At 35.5% G+C, this 16,528-nt stretch overlaps 1 protein-coding gene across 1 annotated transcript in view; it reads right to left on the bottom strand.

Annotated features, from left to right (window-relative positions):
* The window catches only part of LOC124360224 (ecdysone 20-monooxygenase), a 33,226-nt gene extending 17,109 nt beyond the window's left edge, over positions 1–16,117 (bottom strand). Inside the window, exon 1 of the mRNA XM_046813643.1 lies at positions 15,965–16,117. The gene's annotated coding sequence lies outside the window, so the exon portion shown is untranslated. The remainder of the gene's footprint in view (positions 1–15,964) is intronic.
* Between the last annotated feature and the right edge of the window lie 411 nt (positions 16,118–16,528).

Below are 16,528 nucleotides of genomic sequence, written 5' to 3'. Positions count from 1 at the left end.
CTTTTATTTCAGATGTTAAAATTAATTTATATTTTGACAGGTTGGACCAGTAGAAATAAATCAATATAATTGGCCAGTATTTCATGACAAGTCTGACAGATGGTATGTACGCCAACGTATAAAAGCTGCGTGGCAGATGTAAGAAAATGACAAAAACAGCTGTTTTCGTCTGGGCATAAGAACTCAAGAGGAAAGGGTTGCGACCCCGACACTTGTCGCAGGTAAGGGGTTGTGGCATTTGCTCACAAGCCCGTCAGGTTGTTTGGTAAGTGAAAGATTGATTTAGTGGGGGAGGGTTGGTAACAGCTGGACCAGCGACAGCTGCTGCGTTCAACAATGAGACGTTGCTACAGAACAGAACAACAATATCGTGTTGCACAGAGTTGGGTCAAATGTTAGGTTAGGGGTAGTTGCGGGGGAAACAGATGGTGAACAGCTGATGTCTTACAAGCCTGAACCCCGCCTCTCTACTTCCACTGTTAGTCAGTTTGTCCCTCCAGTGTAGATATCAAACTAGTTTTGCAGATAGCACATATTATTACTTAACTCGGAGTAATATTGCATTACATAATGCATCATGCATTACAATATACAGAGTGATTAAAAAGTTAGGACTCCCTCTAATTTTTTTCTAAAGTTTATATTAGAAAATATCCTGTGGGTAGTAGTGCAAGGCGGAAAGGAAGTTTGATTTGATGATTTTTTGTGCGGGATTTTGGGGACAGCTCAAAAATGTACGATGTAAACCTCTCAAGTGACCCCTTATTTTGAATAACATATACAAACTTAAAGAATTGTGAAAACCAGAGACCGCTATCTCTATCCCATCCTAAATAAATAGGTCGTCAACATTTTAATGAACTCTACTTTTACATTAATTTTATTTTGAAAGTTACTAGTCTACTATACGCCTCGTCACTCATTACAGATAAACTTCTTATCAGTGTACTTTCTAATCTTCATTAGATCCTTCGTCCATTGTATTCCTAACTGATTCAGAACAAAAACGACCAATAAACCGGTTTCCACGCACACAGTAACTTTACTCAAAGAAAATTAATTTAAGTGTAACTGCATTAATTTTAACGAAATATGGGAATTTTATGTTTAAATGGGAAAGAGATGGCGATCAAAGGTTTTCACCATTCTTTAAGTGTGTTATGTATGCTCTTCAAATTTAGGAGTCACTTCAGAGGGGTTTACATTTGAAGTTTTTGATTTGATCCCGAAATCCCGCTTTTAGTGGGGGGGGGGACAAAAAAATGTTAAAAACCGTTAAGTAAAACTTGTAAACCATTAAGTAATTTTTGCAATGAAGACACTGCAGTTTTAATCGAAATAGTTTGTATGTTACAAAATGGTATTATTAAATCATTTTTGGCGATAGATTTATCAGGGCAAGCGCATACATTTCAATATTATTTTCGGCTTAAATGTTTTTTTAAAAAGCTAACTACACTAAATCCTTGAAAATGTTCTAAAATACTTCAGAGATCCCAAAATGAACAAATAATTTTTAGTTTAATATACTCGTAAATATAATCCCGTTGAAAAACTTGGACATCATGGGCGTATTGTATTTAATTGACGATCTAAACACTCCTGAGATCAGTCACAGTCACTGAAAGATATTCCAATCTTCTGATCCATTTCAGATTTAAGTTTAAAAAAATAGAGTTGGGGAGTGTTTAAGTTGAAGAGTGAAACGGTTCAAATTTCTCCAAACAGCTCCAACGATTTCAGAAACAATAGAACTATTTAATGCCAATGTGGAGGAATTCTAATGTCAAAGACTAGCTTCCCAGTAATAATGATGGTGCCTATGTAGTTTAGAAACGGAAGTTCTAATTTTTTTAGGTTCATATTGTCAGTGGTTAAGCGAAATTGCTAATGGCTCTTTTATGAACGCTTCCGGTTTGAATGAATTACATTTCCGACACAAAGGTTGAGTTAGTCTTTTTTCAGGATCAAGAAAACATGTCAAAACGTTTTTTTTCAGCCATTGTAATTTACTTCCAGTCTAAGATATTCTGGTGCCACAGTTGAGTTTGCTTTGCTGCCCCGAACAAGAAGATATATACATCGCAAGTATAAGGAGCCTACTTTAGTCGAAAAACAACTAATGTGGATTTTATAATAGTCTTTAAATCAGTAGTAAAAGTTACGTAGTAATTTGTTTATCTGCATTACAGTATTGATCAAGCACTGCATACTTAATATTTGCTCAAATAAACATTTGAAAGTGCATTTTTATTAAAAATTTAAATTTTCCTATCTGGATGAACTTTGTGCTCAACAGCGGTTACAGAAAAGGTTGAAATAAGAAGTGCTGCTATTATCAAACTTTTATGCTTTCAAGACTACTTGATGTAAACAACTTTAAAATGGTACTACATTAATTAATCATATGGTTGTACTGTCATATAAAAATGGCTATACAGAACAGGTAATTACTTTCAGTAGCAATTTATTAACATACGTTTGCAATAATACATTTCTTATGGAAATTGTCGTAACTTTAGAGGCCAGTGGGGCGGAGTTCTGATGTCGGAGAGAAAAGTCCTTCTTTAGTACGCCTCTAGGACGAAAATATGTATCAAATTTCATATATATATATATATATATATATATATATATATATATATATACAGCTTTATGTAATCTGTATCTGTATATTGTTGAGGTTATTTTACAACTTATTTATTTGCCTTGACGACTATCATAACTCCACTAACTGAAACATAAAATCTAAAATTATAATAATCATCGGGATATTAAATTTGTTTCTCTAATTTGCAGATTTTAGTTGTAAAATTTATACTGGTATCCACTTTACATAATTAACCCAATAAGCAACATTTTATTCATTCCAACGCTTAAAAGGTGGGTTTAAATTTAAGATCTGTTTGAATTAATTACAGTTTACTGATATTACTGATAAAATAGGGCATTTACGTCGAACTCCAACAAAAGTTGACCAATTTATAAAACCGCTTGGAAATAGTTCATCAGTTCATGCTCGCCCATCAGCTGATTACGAAAAAATAGGGGTATCAAAAACAACGTAGTAAATCAAATAAAGTGACATTAATTTGCAGCACTATAGATTAATACATTTAATTGGATACGAGGCAGACACGAGATAACGAAGTCTGCCCCTAATTCCCACTGCTATTAGCAAGGAGAGGTGAACGTCCATCCAAGCTTTCTTCTTATTTACGGAAAATTTTGAAAGATTATCGGAGATTATTCAGGGGATTATTTGGGACTCGGGGGTCTCGGGGCTTAGTGTTGTACTCGTATCTATTCAGAGCCACTGGTTACTGGACTACAGTGGTCTAAACTTACTACTAAACCCTGTTCATTGGAAGAAGGAATTATAGCAACATCTCAAAGAGTTACTTACCCAGGAATTCCAGAAAAAGGACCTCAGAAGGGGATAGACATATTTTGTTTGGTAAAAAGACCTCTTGATTCTTTTAGAATTTATATTCAACACCCACAAGACATAATTAATTATTGAGCAAGAGTAGGCTACTACTAATGTTATCTTAATTTTGGCTCGTTCAGTTTTCAATATTTTTAATTATATGGCACACATTGATCATCAACACCACCTTCGGCTGATTTGTTTTATACAGAATAAAAACATATAGCATGACTCTATATATAACTCTTTATATATATATATATATATATATATATATATATATATATCCAGCTGTATCATGATTTAATTTCCTCCCTTTATATATATATTAAATTAAAAGGGAGGAAATTAAATCATGATACAGCTGGATATAGTATAAACGGATTAAGATATCGCTTTTAGTTGGATTGCAAATTTGTCACCCCTTCCTATACAGTTTGCTTTTCCAAAGAAGAACAAACGAAGCCGGGTCCTTGGAACATCTAAATTTTAAAAAATCCGAGGTAATATAGGTGTATATTTTAATATGGTAGACGTTTGAAGTGAGATGATTAGCGTGTGAGAGAGGTCGCTGGGACCCGGTTCCTTCAAAGTTCTTCTTTGGAAAAACAAACTGTAAAGGGTGATATTATGGGAGGGCAACTTTAAATTTTCAAATTGTAATTCCTATCTTGTGACATATCGTTTGAAATATGTTCTCAATAGAAACACAATGCCCCGTAGAACACATATATACCACTTTTTGCGTAAACGTTTTGGACAAATAGCCCTTAAAATTGTTGAAAACTGACGTTTGACATTTAAATTTACAATGTAAATAAGTCTGGCAGTTCAATGTAAAATCTTAATCACGTCTATATACACACTTGTATATACTTTGTAAAGTGTGTACTACTTCCCCTCCTCCCCCTTCTTCCACTTTTGGAAGATCCCTTCCTTGGATCATATCATTCATTAGAAAAGTCTGTTTCGCTGAAAAGTACCTATCAAAAGTACCTACACAATGTGCGGGTCTTTAGTTTTATAAGTATGATGACAGTGGGTTCATTACCGGTTTTACTATGACTGGTTTGTTTTACATAACAGCCTGAAACTCTTTATCTTCAACTTATCTCTAGTTTACATTTGTCGTATCATGCCATAGTCTACAGTTTGTAGAACAGTATTCACTCGAGGAAAATAACAAGTTATTTTAAAGAATATATTAATTATAAATGCCGCATTAAGACATCATTGATATAATGCAAGTAATGGGAACAATCATCAAAAGTTGGTAATAATAAAAAAAAGGTTCGAAAAATAACTGAGTACGGTATCACAAATAGGCTGGAATTTAATTAACGATCGAATCCAGTTCTGGACGCTCCACAGCGCATAACCTGTTAATCTTCCGGGACGAGACATAAAGACTGGCCATTAATGTGCTAAATTTAAACAAATTGGTTGGAGGAATTGCTCAACAGCCAGCCCGCAGCCACAGCCCGCTGGAAGGTCACACCACACATTGGTTGGGCAATCGCGTGTTGATTGCGTTATTTTTTGAAATCTGAATCACATTTCTTTTATCTTCCTTGGAGACAGGAAAATAGACAAATTGTCTGTTACTCTACCAAGAATATTATAGGCATTTAAAGTATGAATGTTGGGCAGTTTTGTAATGAGGCTCAAGAAAAGCTGATGCAAATATATAAGTTTTCAAAGTATGTAAATAAGTCATGACTTCATGGAATTACACCTTTTGAACGATTTATATCTAAAGAAAATTAAATTGATAATAAAATACTACTGGAGAAAATTAAATCTGTACATAAAAAACAGTAATTATTCAGTTATATTTAAGTAATGCAAAATATTTCTTTCTTATATACAGCAGTTGCTATGCAGGTCTGATTTCAAGATGCTCCCAAATATTCGTACTGATAATTTATTGAAAAGCCGCTATTCTTCATGGAATATCAAAGAAATCTTTTCCGCTTTTCCTGTTTTCTACAAAGGGATTAAAAAATGACTATGATAGCAATTTTTAATAATCAATATAAAATGATAACTTGTTCTGATAGCTAAGTGGATAACATCTCAGCTCGTCACAACGATTCGGGTTCAAATCCCAGATCAGGCATGGAATTTGCAAGGTGACAAATCCGGGATATGTCCGGGATATTCTTGACTGCGACTGGTCGTTGAGTAGGAGATACGCATTACAATTACATTACACTCTTAAGTCTTCTACTGATACATTCTCTTTTGATATCTTTAGATTGGTTGTTATTTTTGTACAATAGGCTCTCTCTTAACCGCCCTCGGATTAACCGCCTATCGCTTTAACCGGCGCCGTTCCAGGAAGTGAGAGTCACTTCTATTTTGAGCTGTAATCAATACAATAACAAGGAACAATTTGATGCTTCTACTGTTTTTATCCTGAGTTGTCTGTATGTGCAGTACATTTGTGTACAGCCTTCCTTATAGTTTTCTTGTGAACCTTTTTTGTGAGTGAAGTGAATTTTATTTTGTACTATATTTCACACACTTTCTGAGTTGTACAAAATAGTTATGGCTATAAATAACATTTGGTTAATTGGCATATATCATAGGCTAGGGATTGCATAATTGTGGTTTTCGTGTTGACTGACTTTACGTGAGTCCGACCAAGCTTCTGCTCTGGTCAACTCAGAATGAGTTTGAAGTTGATTTGTATTATTTGTTAGAAAATTTACTGGGTATCACTGAATTCCAATCGGCCTTTTTATAGAATATTCGATACAAATTTAGTCTATTTACCCAAATGTGTGTCCCATAATTTAGATTATTTTTGAATGTTGAAGAAATTAGACTTTGTTATTTTTTTTATTTCTGATTAGTTGATAATGTTTTATCTTATCAACAGATTATTACTCTTAAATACTCAAAATTAGTTCTGTATTTACGTTTGTAGGCCTTACCGAATGCCGATAGTCGAAGAATTATTTTAACCTTTTAATAGCCACCACCTCATTGTGTCATGTGAACGCGACTTTATAAATATGTCTTATGGGATATAGATATTTAGATTTTCCCAACACCTCTAAAATACTCATATACGAGTGAAAAGGAATAGAATATATAATTTTAAACTTAATAATACAAAATCTGTAGCAATTCCTTACATTTATAAATATACGTAAACAGGAACAAATTTAAACGAGATATTTTCAAATTCTTTAATTGCTATTGCTTTTGAAACATAGCCTTCCCACAGCTTGATCATATTGACGTATCTAGTCTATAATCCGATAGTCGATGTGTTGGATTTGCTAGCCAATTTCGGCCAGTCGGGGCAGTGGAGAGGAACGGTACTGGAAACCTGTTGTGGAGGTTAGAGGGTCGACAGAGTGCCGCAAGCTAGAGGCCTACTTTCTGAACTCTGCATACTGATTTCCTTATCATAGAGTAGAATGTACAACAAACGCTGCGCCGTATTGCAATTCTGTAAGAGTCGTCAACGTTCAGTAATTTAGAATGGTTCAACTATATTATTGTTTGCGAGTCCATAATTTCTTCAACGACTTTCTTGCGTGACTGGCGAGAAAAGTGGAAGTGACTCTAAACCATTGTGACGACAGAGGAAAGCAAAACACGTTGGGACAATGAAAGTGAAAGCCACCGTCTAAGGACCCCGGCCTCTAGCGTCGCGGCGTGGCAGAGCAATAAATCGTCTGTTCCAGTTACTCTAGTTCCCTGTTCCCGATTTTGGGAAGGATGCAATCCCAAACGGACAATGCTCGGACGGTCTGAGAGGCATTCGCCGTGCAGTAGAACTGTAAATATCGGCTGTCACATCAAAGGAGACCCCGTTACAATGTTCACTTTGCCAACGCTTCTCCTTGGCTTTGAACATATTGTAAATAGTTGTATGTGTATTTTAATAAAAGTAGCAAAAAAGTTCAAAGATAACGTAACTTATTTGAGAAGGTGGAACCTTGTAAATGTGCTCAAGCCAAACCAGGCGATGAAGTTTGTCAAAGAAACTTAAACTTCAAGAGTCCACCAATATCTAAAATAGAAAGAGAAGATGTTTTAGAAAATCAAGGCTTGGTCTCAAATTTGTCATGATCTCAACCCTTATGAGGAATCTCATATTTTATTCCTTTAGAGCTGTTTCTAAATTAATCCACACTGAGCACATAATTAAGAATGTTGTCTGGCAGGAAACATTGAAATATGTTTATGATCAATACACCAGGTCACCAGGAAATTATTGTCCCAAATAATTTTGACAGATTTGGGCTCTTTATCTGAACACTGCTTTTGAAGAACAATCAATTGCAAGAAGAACATCAATTGCAAGAAGATCTAAATCTCCATGGTTCGAATTCTACATAAAACTGTTGGACACACTTGATTACCACTGAAATTACACCATTGGCTAATGTTATTTGCAGAAAAATACACGATACAAACAAGTAACAAGGCTACAACTCGTGTGTCTATCAACCACCTAACTAACGTACGAGTACATAGTTGGTCTGCAGGTTGAGTTGGTAATTGTCAATATTCACTGCAGGTAAGAAGTTCAGCACTAACAAGACAATGAACGATTGGGTTGCAACTTATTACAGCCGCAAAAATGAATGGAGACTATAATTAATTGCCAACTGGCACGGTGGCCATACTAAAGACGACAGCGGCCTTGGCCTCGGTTCATTAGCCTGGCAAGTAAACAAAACGTATAGAGTAGACGCCTCGCTTTGCCTCGCTTTGGACGTAAGGTCGGGTCTTCGGACAAAGGCCACTGACTGAATGAATAGATTAAAAATACCTCGAAGCAATCAGAGAAAAGAAAGCTTTTCATGCTACAAAAATAAAGTCTGCAGATCTTACTGGGCGGCCTTTTCTTTTGGATCCTCCTCCCTACTACAATTAAATACCGCACAGCTTTATCATGTAGCAAAATCTTCCACATTCATCACATTTCCTAACTTTTTTCACACATTAGTATGCAACAGTATCGAGACAGAGTTTATCTAACTTAGGTTAACAAAATTTGAACTTTAGTAACTAAATAGAAGTTTACTCAAGCTTCAAAAACATTGCTTTAAGCATGTACTTTATAGTTATGTATAGTAATGAAGTAATGTAAAGAATTAAATATACTCTGCTCTATATTTCTTATACATGGACGTTTCCTATACAACCGTTTAATTGAATTTTGTCACAAATAAACTTCTTTTGTACTTATTTGTTTCTTATATTTGTAAGTATCAAATTTAGTTTGGCAATAAGAACGAGAGATCGAACTCTCATAAGAGGACACGAAAAAATTCAACAGAAAAGACGAAATTATTACTATTTCTTTTTAAAACGTTCTAGGAAAATTACGGAAAATTCCATTTTTATGTCTATTACCATAATGATAGGCTGTTAACTGTGATGACACGGATATTATGACCTACTACCGTGATAGCACGCATATTAGGTCCTACTACTGTGATGAGACGCATATTGCAACCTACTTACTGTGATGTAATGCGAATTAAACTTACTATTATAATGAAAAGCATATTACAATCTATTACTGTGAAAGCACGTCCTACTTATGTAATGACATGCATATTATTAGCCTACCTACTACACTGTGCTGACACGCATATTATGCCCTACGCCCTACTACTGTGATGACACGCATATTACGTCCTAATACCGTAATGACACACATATTACAATCTATTACTGTGATAGCACGGATATTACTTGCTACTACTGTGATGAGACATATATTATGTCCTACTACAGTCTGTACACACATATTACGACCTACTACTGTGATGGAACGTGAATTAAACTTACTATTGTAATGACACGCATATTACGTCCTACTTCTGTAATGACACGCATATTACGTCCTACTATTGTGATAAAACGCATATTCCTGCTATTACTATTATTACGTATATTACTATCTACTACTGTGATGGCACTCATATTACGACATACTTGTATTACTGTGATAGCACGCATATTACAACCTACTAATGTAGTGCGGCACATATCACGATCTTACTACCTTGATGGTACGTAGTATATTACGTTCTACTACTGTGGCGACTCGCTTATTACTACCTGCGACTGTGATGGCACTCATTTAACGACCTACTGGTGTGATGACATGCATAGGCTACATGTCCTACTATTGTGATTGTACGCATATTACGAGCTACGTTCCTAGTGGTAGTGTTGTATACTTGGTAATATAGAGAGACACGAAGAGGTACTTACTGAGTGCGCAAATGCAAAAGCGCGAAATTATCCGATGAGGGTGGCGATAATGCGTAAATTCCAGCAACTGTATAATGCAATTTATATTCACACCAGTATACATGAAAATATTTAACAAAACAATTTCATTGTACTATTGGTTGATGTTTTATTCATTTTTCGTAACATAAAAAATGTCTTTTAATGTTTAAGACTAAAAAAAACGAAAAATTGTATAAAGTGGTTAAACAAGAAAGTAAACTAATTTAGAGGGCACTAAACTTCTCCTAAACAAAAGTAAACGAAAATATAAAAGGCTCTTACTGTGGATTCAAACGAAATACGTGCAAGAGTATATTATACCACAAATAAGACTAATGCTTATTATTAGAATAGATAAATTAGAATGTTTTTATTTTTATGGCACTGTGTGTGTCTTATTAGTGTAGTTAATACAATCATCAGTTTATCAGGAACGTTATGATCCTTTATGTGTAATTTTAAAATAATTGAATTATTCTTAAACATTTTAGAAATGTGTTTAAATTGAATTTCACGCAAACGCCATAAAATTAATATTAAAATGCATACAAGCTCATTTATTGATTTAAAATGTTTGATCCAAAATAGTCTACCAGATGCATTAAAATATTTTAAACAATTAGATTAAATGAATTAATATTTATTCTACGATACTAAGCTTCAGCCCACTGTATATGGCAGTACAAAATAGGGAAGAAACAATTCTTGTAAACAAGCATGAAGAAATAAAATTCTGAATAATTTTTGAGCGACTACATGATAAACATAGCTCCTTATCTCCTCGACGTAACTCGTATAATTTATTGCACGTGTATGGATTAAATTAATTACTGGGATTACTGCATTGTGTTTTACAAAGTTCATTTACCTGCTTCAAAACTGATATATTTGTTACTTGTGTTAACCGGAGGATGAAAGCTCAAACAGATGACAGTAAATTGAAGACCAAAGTGTTTGAACATCCTTGCATTCAGAGGGAAAGGTCATCAGGAGTTCGTGACAGAATCTGTAGGCATATTAGATCGAGTTGTATATATCAGTATAAAGAGTATGATTTGACTAAAACATTAATACCATCGACTACTTTCTAATTGGCTGGGCGTTGGTGAGCCTATCACTCGGGGAGGGGGGATTTCGTTTGTCTGCCTGGATGTGTCTGTCTGTCTGTCTGTCTCTATCCGTATGCTATCTCGAGAAGGTAATGGCCTAAAGACTTAAAATGTTGCATGAAACTTCATTTCTATATGAGGAACAACGATTTTTATGATTGTATATGTCACTCCATAGGATTTGAGTGGGCGTTAGCGACTATTTTTACATCGGTCTTATTGGTAACCACGATCGTAGGGAGAACATTGCAGAATAAACTTTGTAAACATATTGCATACAACCATATGATATTTTAAAATGTGACATAGTACACAGTAGTTGCTTACAAGCTTGTTAGTGTATCATAAAATAGTTTATAAATATCATAAAATATCATTAACAACATAATCTGTCATGTCTGTCTGATAAGAATATCAGCTGATATGACGTTAATGCAGCCATTGTTAGCAGCCTATTGTCGTGACGATAGCTCAAGCATTTACTTGACAACGCTGGAGGATTAAGAGGAAAAACGCAAGCACACTTTAACTTAAAATTTGGACGATATTAACAAAAATAGCAGACATTTCATAGTGTTGACTACTTCAGAGTCTGATTAAAGTATGCATAGAGCCCAAAAAGTGACGACTATTGGGTCAATTTATCGGTCAAAGGTAGGATGCCTAAACAAATTAATCTACTTTCTTTTAATTCTTCTAAACCTTATATAATTACTCCAGATTTATAGTCTGTGTAAAAATGATGGTCACATAACATTAAACTTAGCGTCCCAACCAACGATGTAATATGTAGCCCAAAGATTCTCCATGGCAATCCTCTTGAAAGACTAAACTTTAGGGACTGGTGCAGTGGAAGAATAGATTGCAAAGCTGGTAATTTCTTTACTGACATCATGGTTGACTGAGGACATTTTGCCATTCAGGTCAGACTGCTCCTGCCATAATCTGACGACTGCTCTGTTAATGGTGAAGAGCATCCTAGACCGATATGGCGAGAAGAGATGAGGAGCGAACATTAATCCCAATAAGTAAGGAACGTATAGGAGAATCTCTGATTCCAGATTAAGGTGCCAAATAACACACGTAGACTATTGGAGTTTTCATTTCTGAGGTAGGTGTGGTGAGAAGTTATAGGGAGTGGATATACAAATTGCAGTAAAACTATCATTAACTTCATGAAATGGTTCGTCAAGTAAGTGTAATCATTGAAGTCCTTGTAAGGTCCTTTGAACTACTATCTTTCATGGATCGAGAATGGGTATTTAGGGAAAATGGGATTTGGAGTCATCGCAATGGCTATTACTGACCTCAGAAACGGTTGAAATCAACTCGAGGTCTGTGGAACTAAGCCAAAAGACAACCTGTTTGGAGACTACGAACCTTCTGTTCTAGTGAAGTAAAAGCTATTACCCCACATCCCCCTTTAGCCACGTCACTACCATAGCAGCAAAAGGGCATGTTATGTCTTAATGGATGTTTTTCTGTGATGTTGTTTTGTTAAAATTCAGTTTTTTCAATGATCACATTGAAAAATATACATTACACATAAATATGTATAAGTGTGATATATAATACTCAATCCAGTAACGATATGATTTAAGATGGCCGAATACTTTAATCAATTTTAAATTTAAAAATCATTTTTTTATATATGTTATTAATTAACTTATATTAGTTGTAATTAAATTATTAATAATTTTATATAGATGTTCATGCCTTATTTCCTTGGGTTTTCTGTTATGTAAATATAATATAGCAAATTGTAAAAATATGTAAAATGATCTGTGTGTACATGTAAAATATTTATTGATATTATGTGTGTGTGTGTGTGTGTGTGTGTGTGTGTGTGTGTGTGTGTGTGTGTGTGTGTGTGTGTGTGTGTGTGTGTGTGTGTGTGTGTGTGTGTGTGTGTGTGTGTGTGTGTGTGTGTGTGTGTGTGTGTGTGTGTGTGTGTGTGTGTGTGTGTGTGTGTGTGTGTGTGTGTGTGTGTGTGTGTGTGTGTGTGTGTGTGTGTGTGTGTGTGTGTGTGTGTGGTGTGTGTGTGGTGTGTGTGTGTGTGTGTGTGTGTGTGTGTGTGTGGTGTGTGTGTGTGTGTGTGTGTGTGTGTGTGTGTGTGTGTGTGTGTGTGTGTGTGTGTGTGTGTGTGTGTGTGTGTGGATTTGGAATTGACGCCAGTTCAAATGATAAATGTGTCATGTTGACATGAACCTGCGGCAAGCCCAACATTACTCGGCTTCAACGGGTGGCCTGCCTTAAATTTCGGGGGTCATTTATTTTTGGAAACACTCCATTAATTAAAAATACTCTAATATTGGAGAAAAGACCTCTTTAATCGGAGATTAAGATAGTACCTAGTTCAGAGATGCTCCTTCTTAATTGTGAGAGTACTTGATCAGACCACCGTTCTTCTAAGATGTTATTTTATTTTAGTTTAAGGGTGTGTAAGATGTGTTCTAGTCTGTTTGTTAAGGTTAGGTTATGTTGTTTTTTATACTATGTAAATCTTTCATTTTCCTATTTCTCGGCCAATATAATACATTTATTGTATATAATTTATACTATTGTAATCAAATCTTTGCCATACCTTGTAATTCGTGTCAACGAAAATAAAATATGATTGAGTGCAACGTTCCTGAGGTGTCTTGTCTATCTTAACGATTTAAATCCTACTGAAAATAGCGTGTCGTTCACACCCAAGTGGAACGGCGCGCGACGATAACGTTGTTTTCGAGTAGTTAAAAGTCGATGACCCGAATACGCAATATGAAATCTACAAATTGATAAACTGGTTTAGTTTGTAACCGTGAACTGGTTTCTCATAAAGCTCATTTGACTTCTGGTTGACCTTTCACCATGTTTTAGTGTCTAATATTGTCAGATGATGTGGGTTGTAGAAGCTGTCAGAAGAGAGGCTAGTGCTGGTGTTTGGCAGACAGTTTCAGAAGTTACTACACTACAATACAAACTTTCCGACCAAATAACATCGGATATCTTTAGGAGCCATTAGGAACTAATTCGCTTGTTTACTGTTACAGGCTAAATTTGAATTGATAACTCTATTGGGGCCATCGATCTAATAATCTATAGTATTCAGAAATTTCCCCAAATATGCGCCAGATTGTAAGATATGCTAAGGATTTGCCAAATTCGGACAATACACTACATATCTGTGGGAATCGATAACGATTCGACAACGAAATAAAAAAGTAACAATGAAACCGTTAAAATTTACACAAGTACCAAATTTTGCGTAAAAATCTTATAAAAGATCGATAAGCCGAGCTGTTTAATCAACCTTTCGACAACAGTTCTAAATCTACGAAGAGAATTTCTGATCACGTAACTGTCTATAAAAATATGTTATATGGAAGGGTAAAGTCCATTGACACCTGAAACTCTGTGATTGATCTAGTGGCAAACAAAATAAACAATTATTGGCTGATCGTTAGCGAAGCCTATCGTGGGCTGGACAGTATTCATTTCTGGGTGACTGTCCGCAAGATATCTCAACATTTTATTCAGATATAGATTTGAAATGTTCATGGAGCTTCATGCTGTTTTTGTTGTGCATTTCTCTCCGCAGAATATCTCGCTAACGGATTGAGCTATATACTTGAAATTCGAGTTCAATGAAGGTGCACATCCGTCCGTGGCATTTGGCTGTGCATTAGTGAAGCCTATTACTCAGGTGACTATCTCTATATATAATTGAGATATAGGCTTGAAATTTGGATGAATCTTAATTTCTACACAGACCAAATTGAGATCGATTTGGTGCATATAATGATAATAATGATGTGTGCATCTCCAAGGAATTTGGTTTAGCGAAATCTGTTTGTACCGAAAAGAAATGAAGCTATACTACAGGCTTGAAGTTTGGTAAAAACTCCATTTTTACATAAATAAGATCGAATTCTATGATGATGGTGGTACTTGGTTATCCCTCATCTTGTCAGGATGCCATTAAGGATACATCCATGACACTCAACAAGGGGGATCATGAGGCGTTTGCTTGTAACGTTTAATACTTTATGGCAGTGGCTATCGATGTAAATACAGATTTTCGGACACTGTAACGAACCATATCCCAGCAAGATGTTGAGACGACCCCCATACCCTCTATCCATAACCTCGTGGATCTTTCATATTCTGTTTGGGATTTCGTACCTATCCTTAGTACCAAACGATAATGCAGAATATGGCTGAAAATATGTGCTTTTAATTGCTGGCTGTCACACTTTTTACCCAACTATACAAACTATTCAATAACCCTAATATATGCTATAGTTTATTATATTGTGAATGAACTTCGACATAAATATTGGTTGTAAACATTGTTAAAGCATTCAGATTCTAGAAGAGCATGATGAAAATTAATATTTTCAATATTAATAATTAATATAATACATGTAGTTAACATCAATGAGGGTATATCCTGAGTGATATCCTAAGAGTTTAATAAGCCAGAAAACGCACTAGGTCGTCCTACACAGTGAACGTGTTAATTTGGAATTGCGTGGATATCACACATTCTCTTGAGGGGGGGGGGATATCTCCCGCTTCGCTACGCCCCTGAAATAAATAAACTGTGCACAGCTGTGGCGTAGTAGATAAGAAAGAAAATTTGCTATAGTTATGAATAAGCGTTTATATCAGATTGGAACAATGCTTGATAAGTCGAAGGACTGTGAAACAGTTAACCTAACCTCTCACTCACTCTATAAATCCTTCTGAAAATACTGTTTACTATTCTGAATGTCCTTTCCAGCCGGGATTAAGCCCATACACTGCAGGACAATACATTTCTTCTTTTTTCACAAATATAAACTACAATATACCCAAGTGGTTTTTATCGTGCACTGAACAATAGTTACACTGTTAAAGCAGCTACAATTGCATATATTTACGTTCCCCTCTATTTCGTATCTATCAACATATTGTAATGAGAGGTTACTAAATAACGCAAAATAATTACGCTACTAAATTTATTGAAAATGTTTTACTAGAAAAACAGTCCCGATAGTTTTCGTCATAAACTAATGTTTAGTTACAAAATTTCGATTCACTAACGACAACGTAACCGCCAAAACATTGAGTGTGCAAGGTGAGAAATCAGCTGACAATCAGGTGTTAGAATGTAAACAAACCTGACCTAGAAAGGCGAGTGAGAGAGATGGAGACAACGTGAAGCAGCACATTGAGGACATACACTTCCACCTAGAGTCGCGGACGCGGACTGCGGGACTAGGTATTGGATCGGACGGATAGTGGGTTGGATTCCTGTGCCTACTCCTGACTCTTCACGCATGCACGGCCCGGCCCCCCCCCCCCACCGGACAACCGAAGCGCCGCGCCAATGCCCACACACTAGCCCTCCCACGCTTATCAATCATCTGCTCGTATCTCATAATCATTACTGGACATTGATAACATTTAACTACTAGTGACCTGACCTTGAACGTCTAGTCACACACACTGGCCGACATTCTTTGGTAGCTAGAGCTCTTCCGTTATCTACTTGTAGCTTGGAGTTAGTTAAGCAAACATACGTCTTACAATAAAAAAATAAAAAAAATAGTATGCACATTTAGTTGATTATATTGAATTATTTTCTCGTAAAAGTGTATTTACGATGGAGTAATTCACAAAGGTGGCATCAAAATGTTATGAACACTTTGGAATTTGTTGATTGGTTGGCAAAAAACTGAATTAGCAA

This window comes from Homalodisca vitripennis, chromosome 4, assembly GCF_021130785.1.
Source record: "Homalodisca vitripennis isolate AUS2020 chromosome 4, UT_GWSS_2.1, whole genome shotgun sequence".
Classification (NCBI taxonomy): Eukaryota; Metazoa; Arthropoda; class Insecta; order Hemiptera; family Cicadellidae; genus Homalodisca; species Homalodisca vitripennis.
This window is presented reverse-complemented; position numbering and strand designations above follow the sequence as displayed.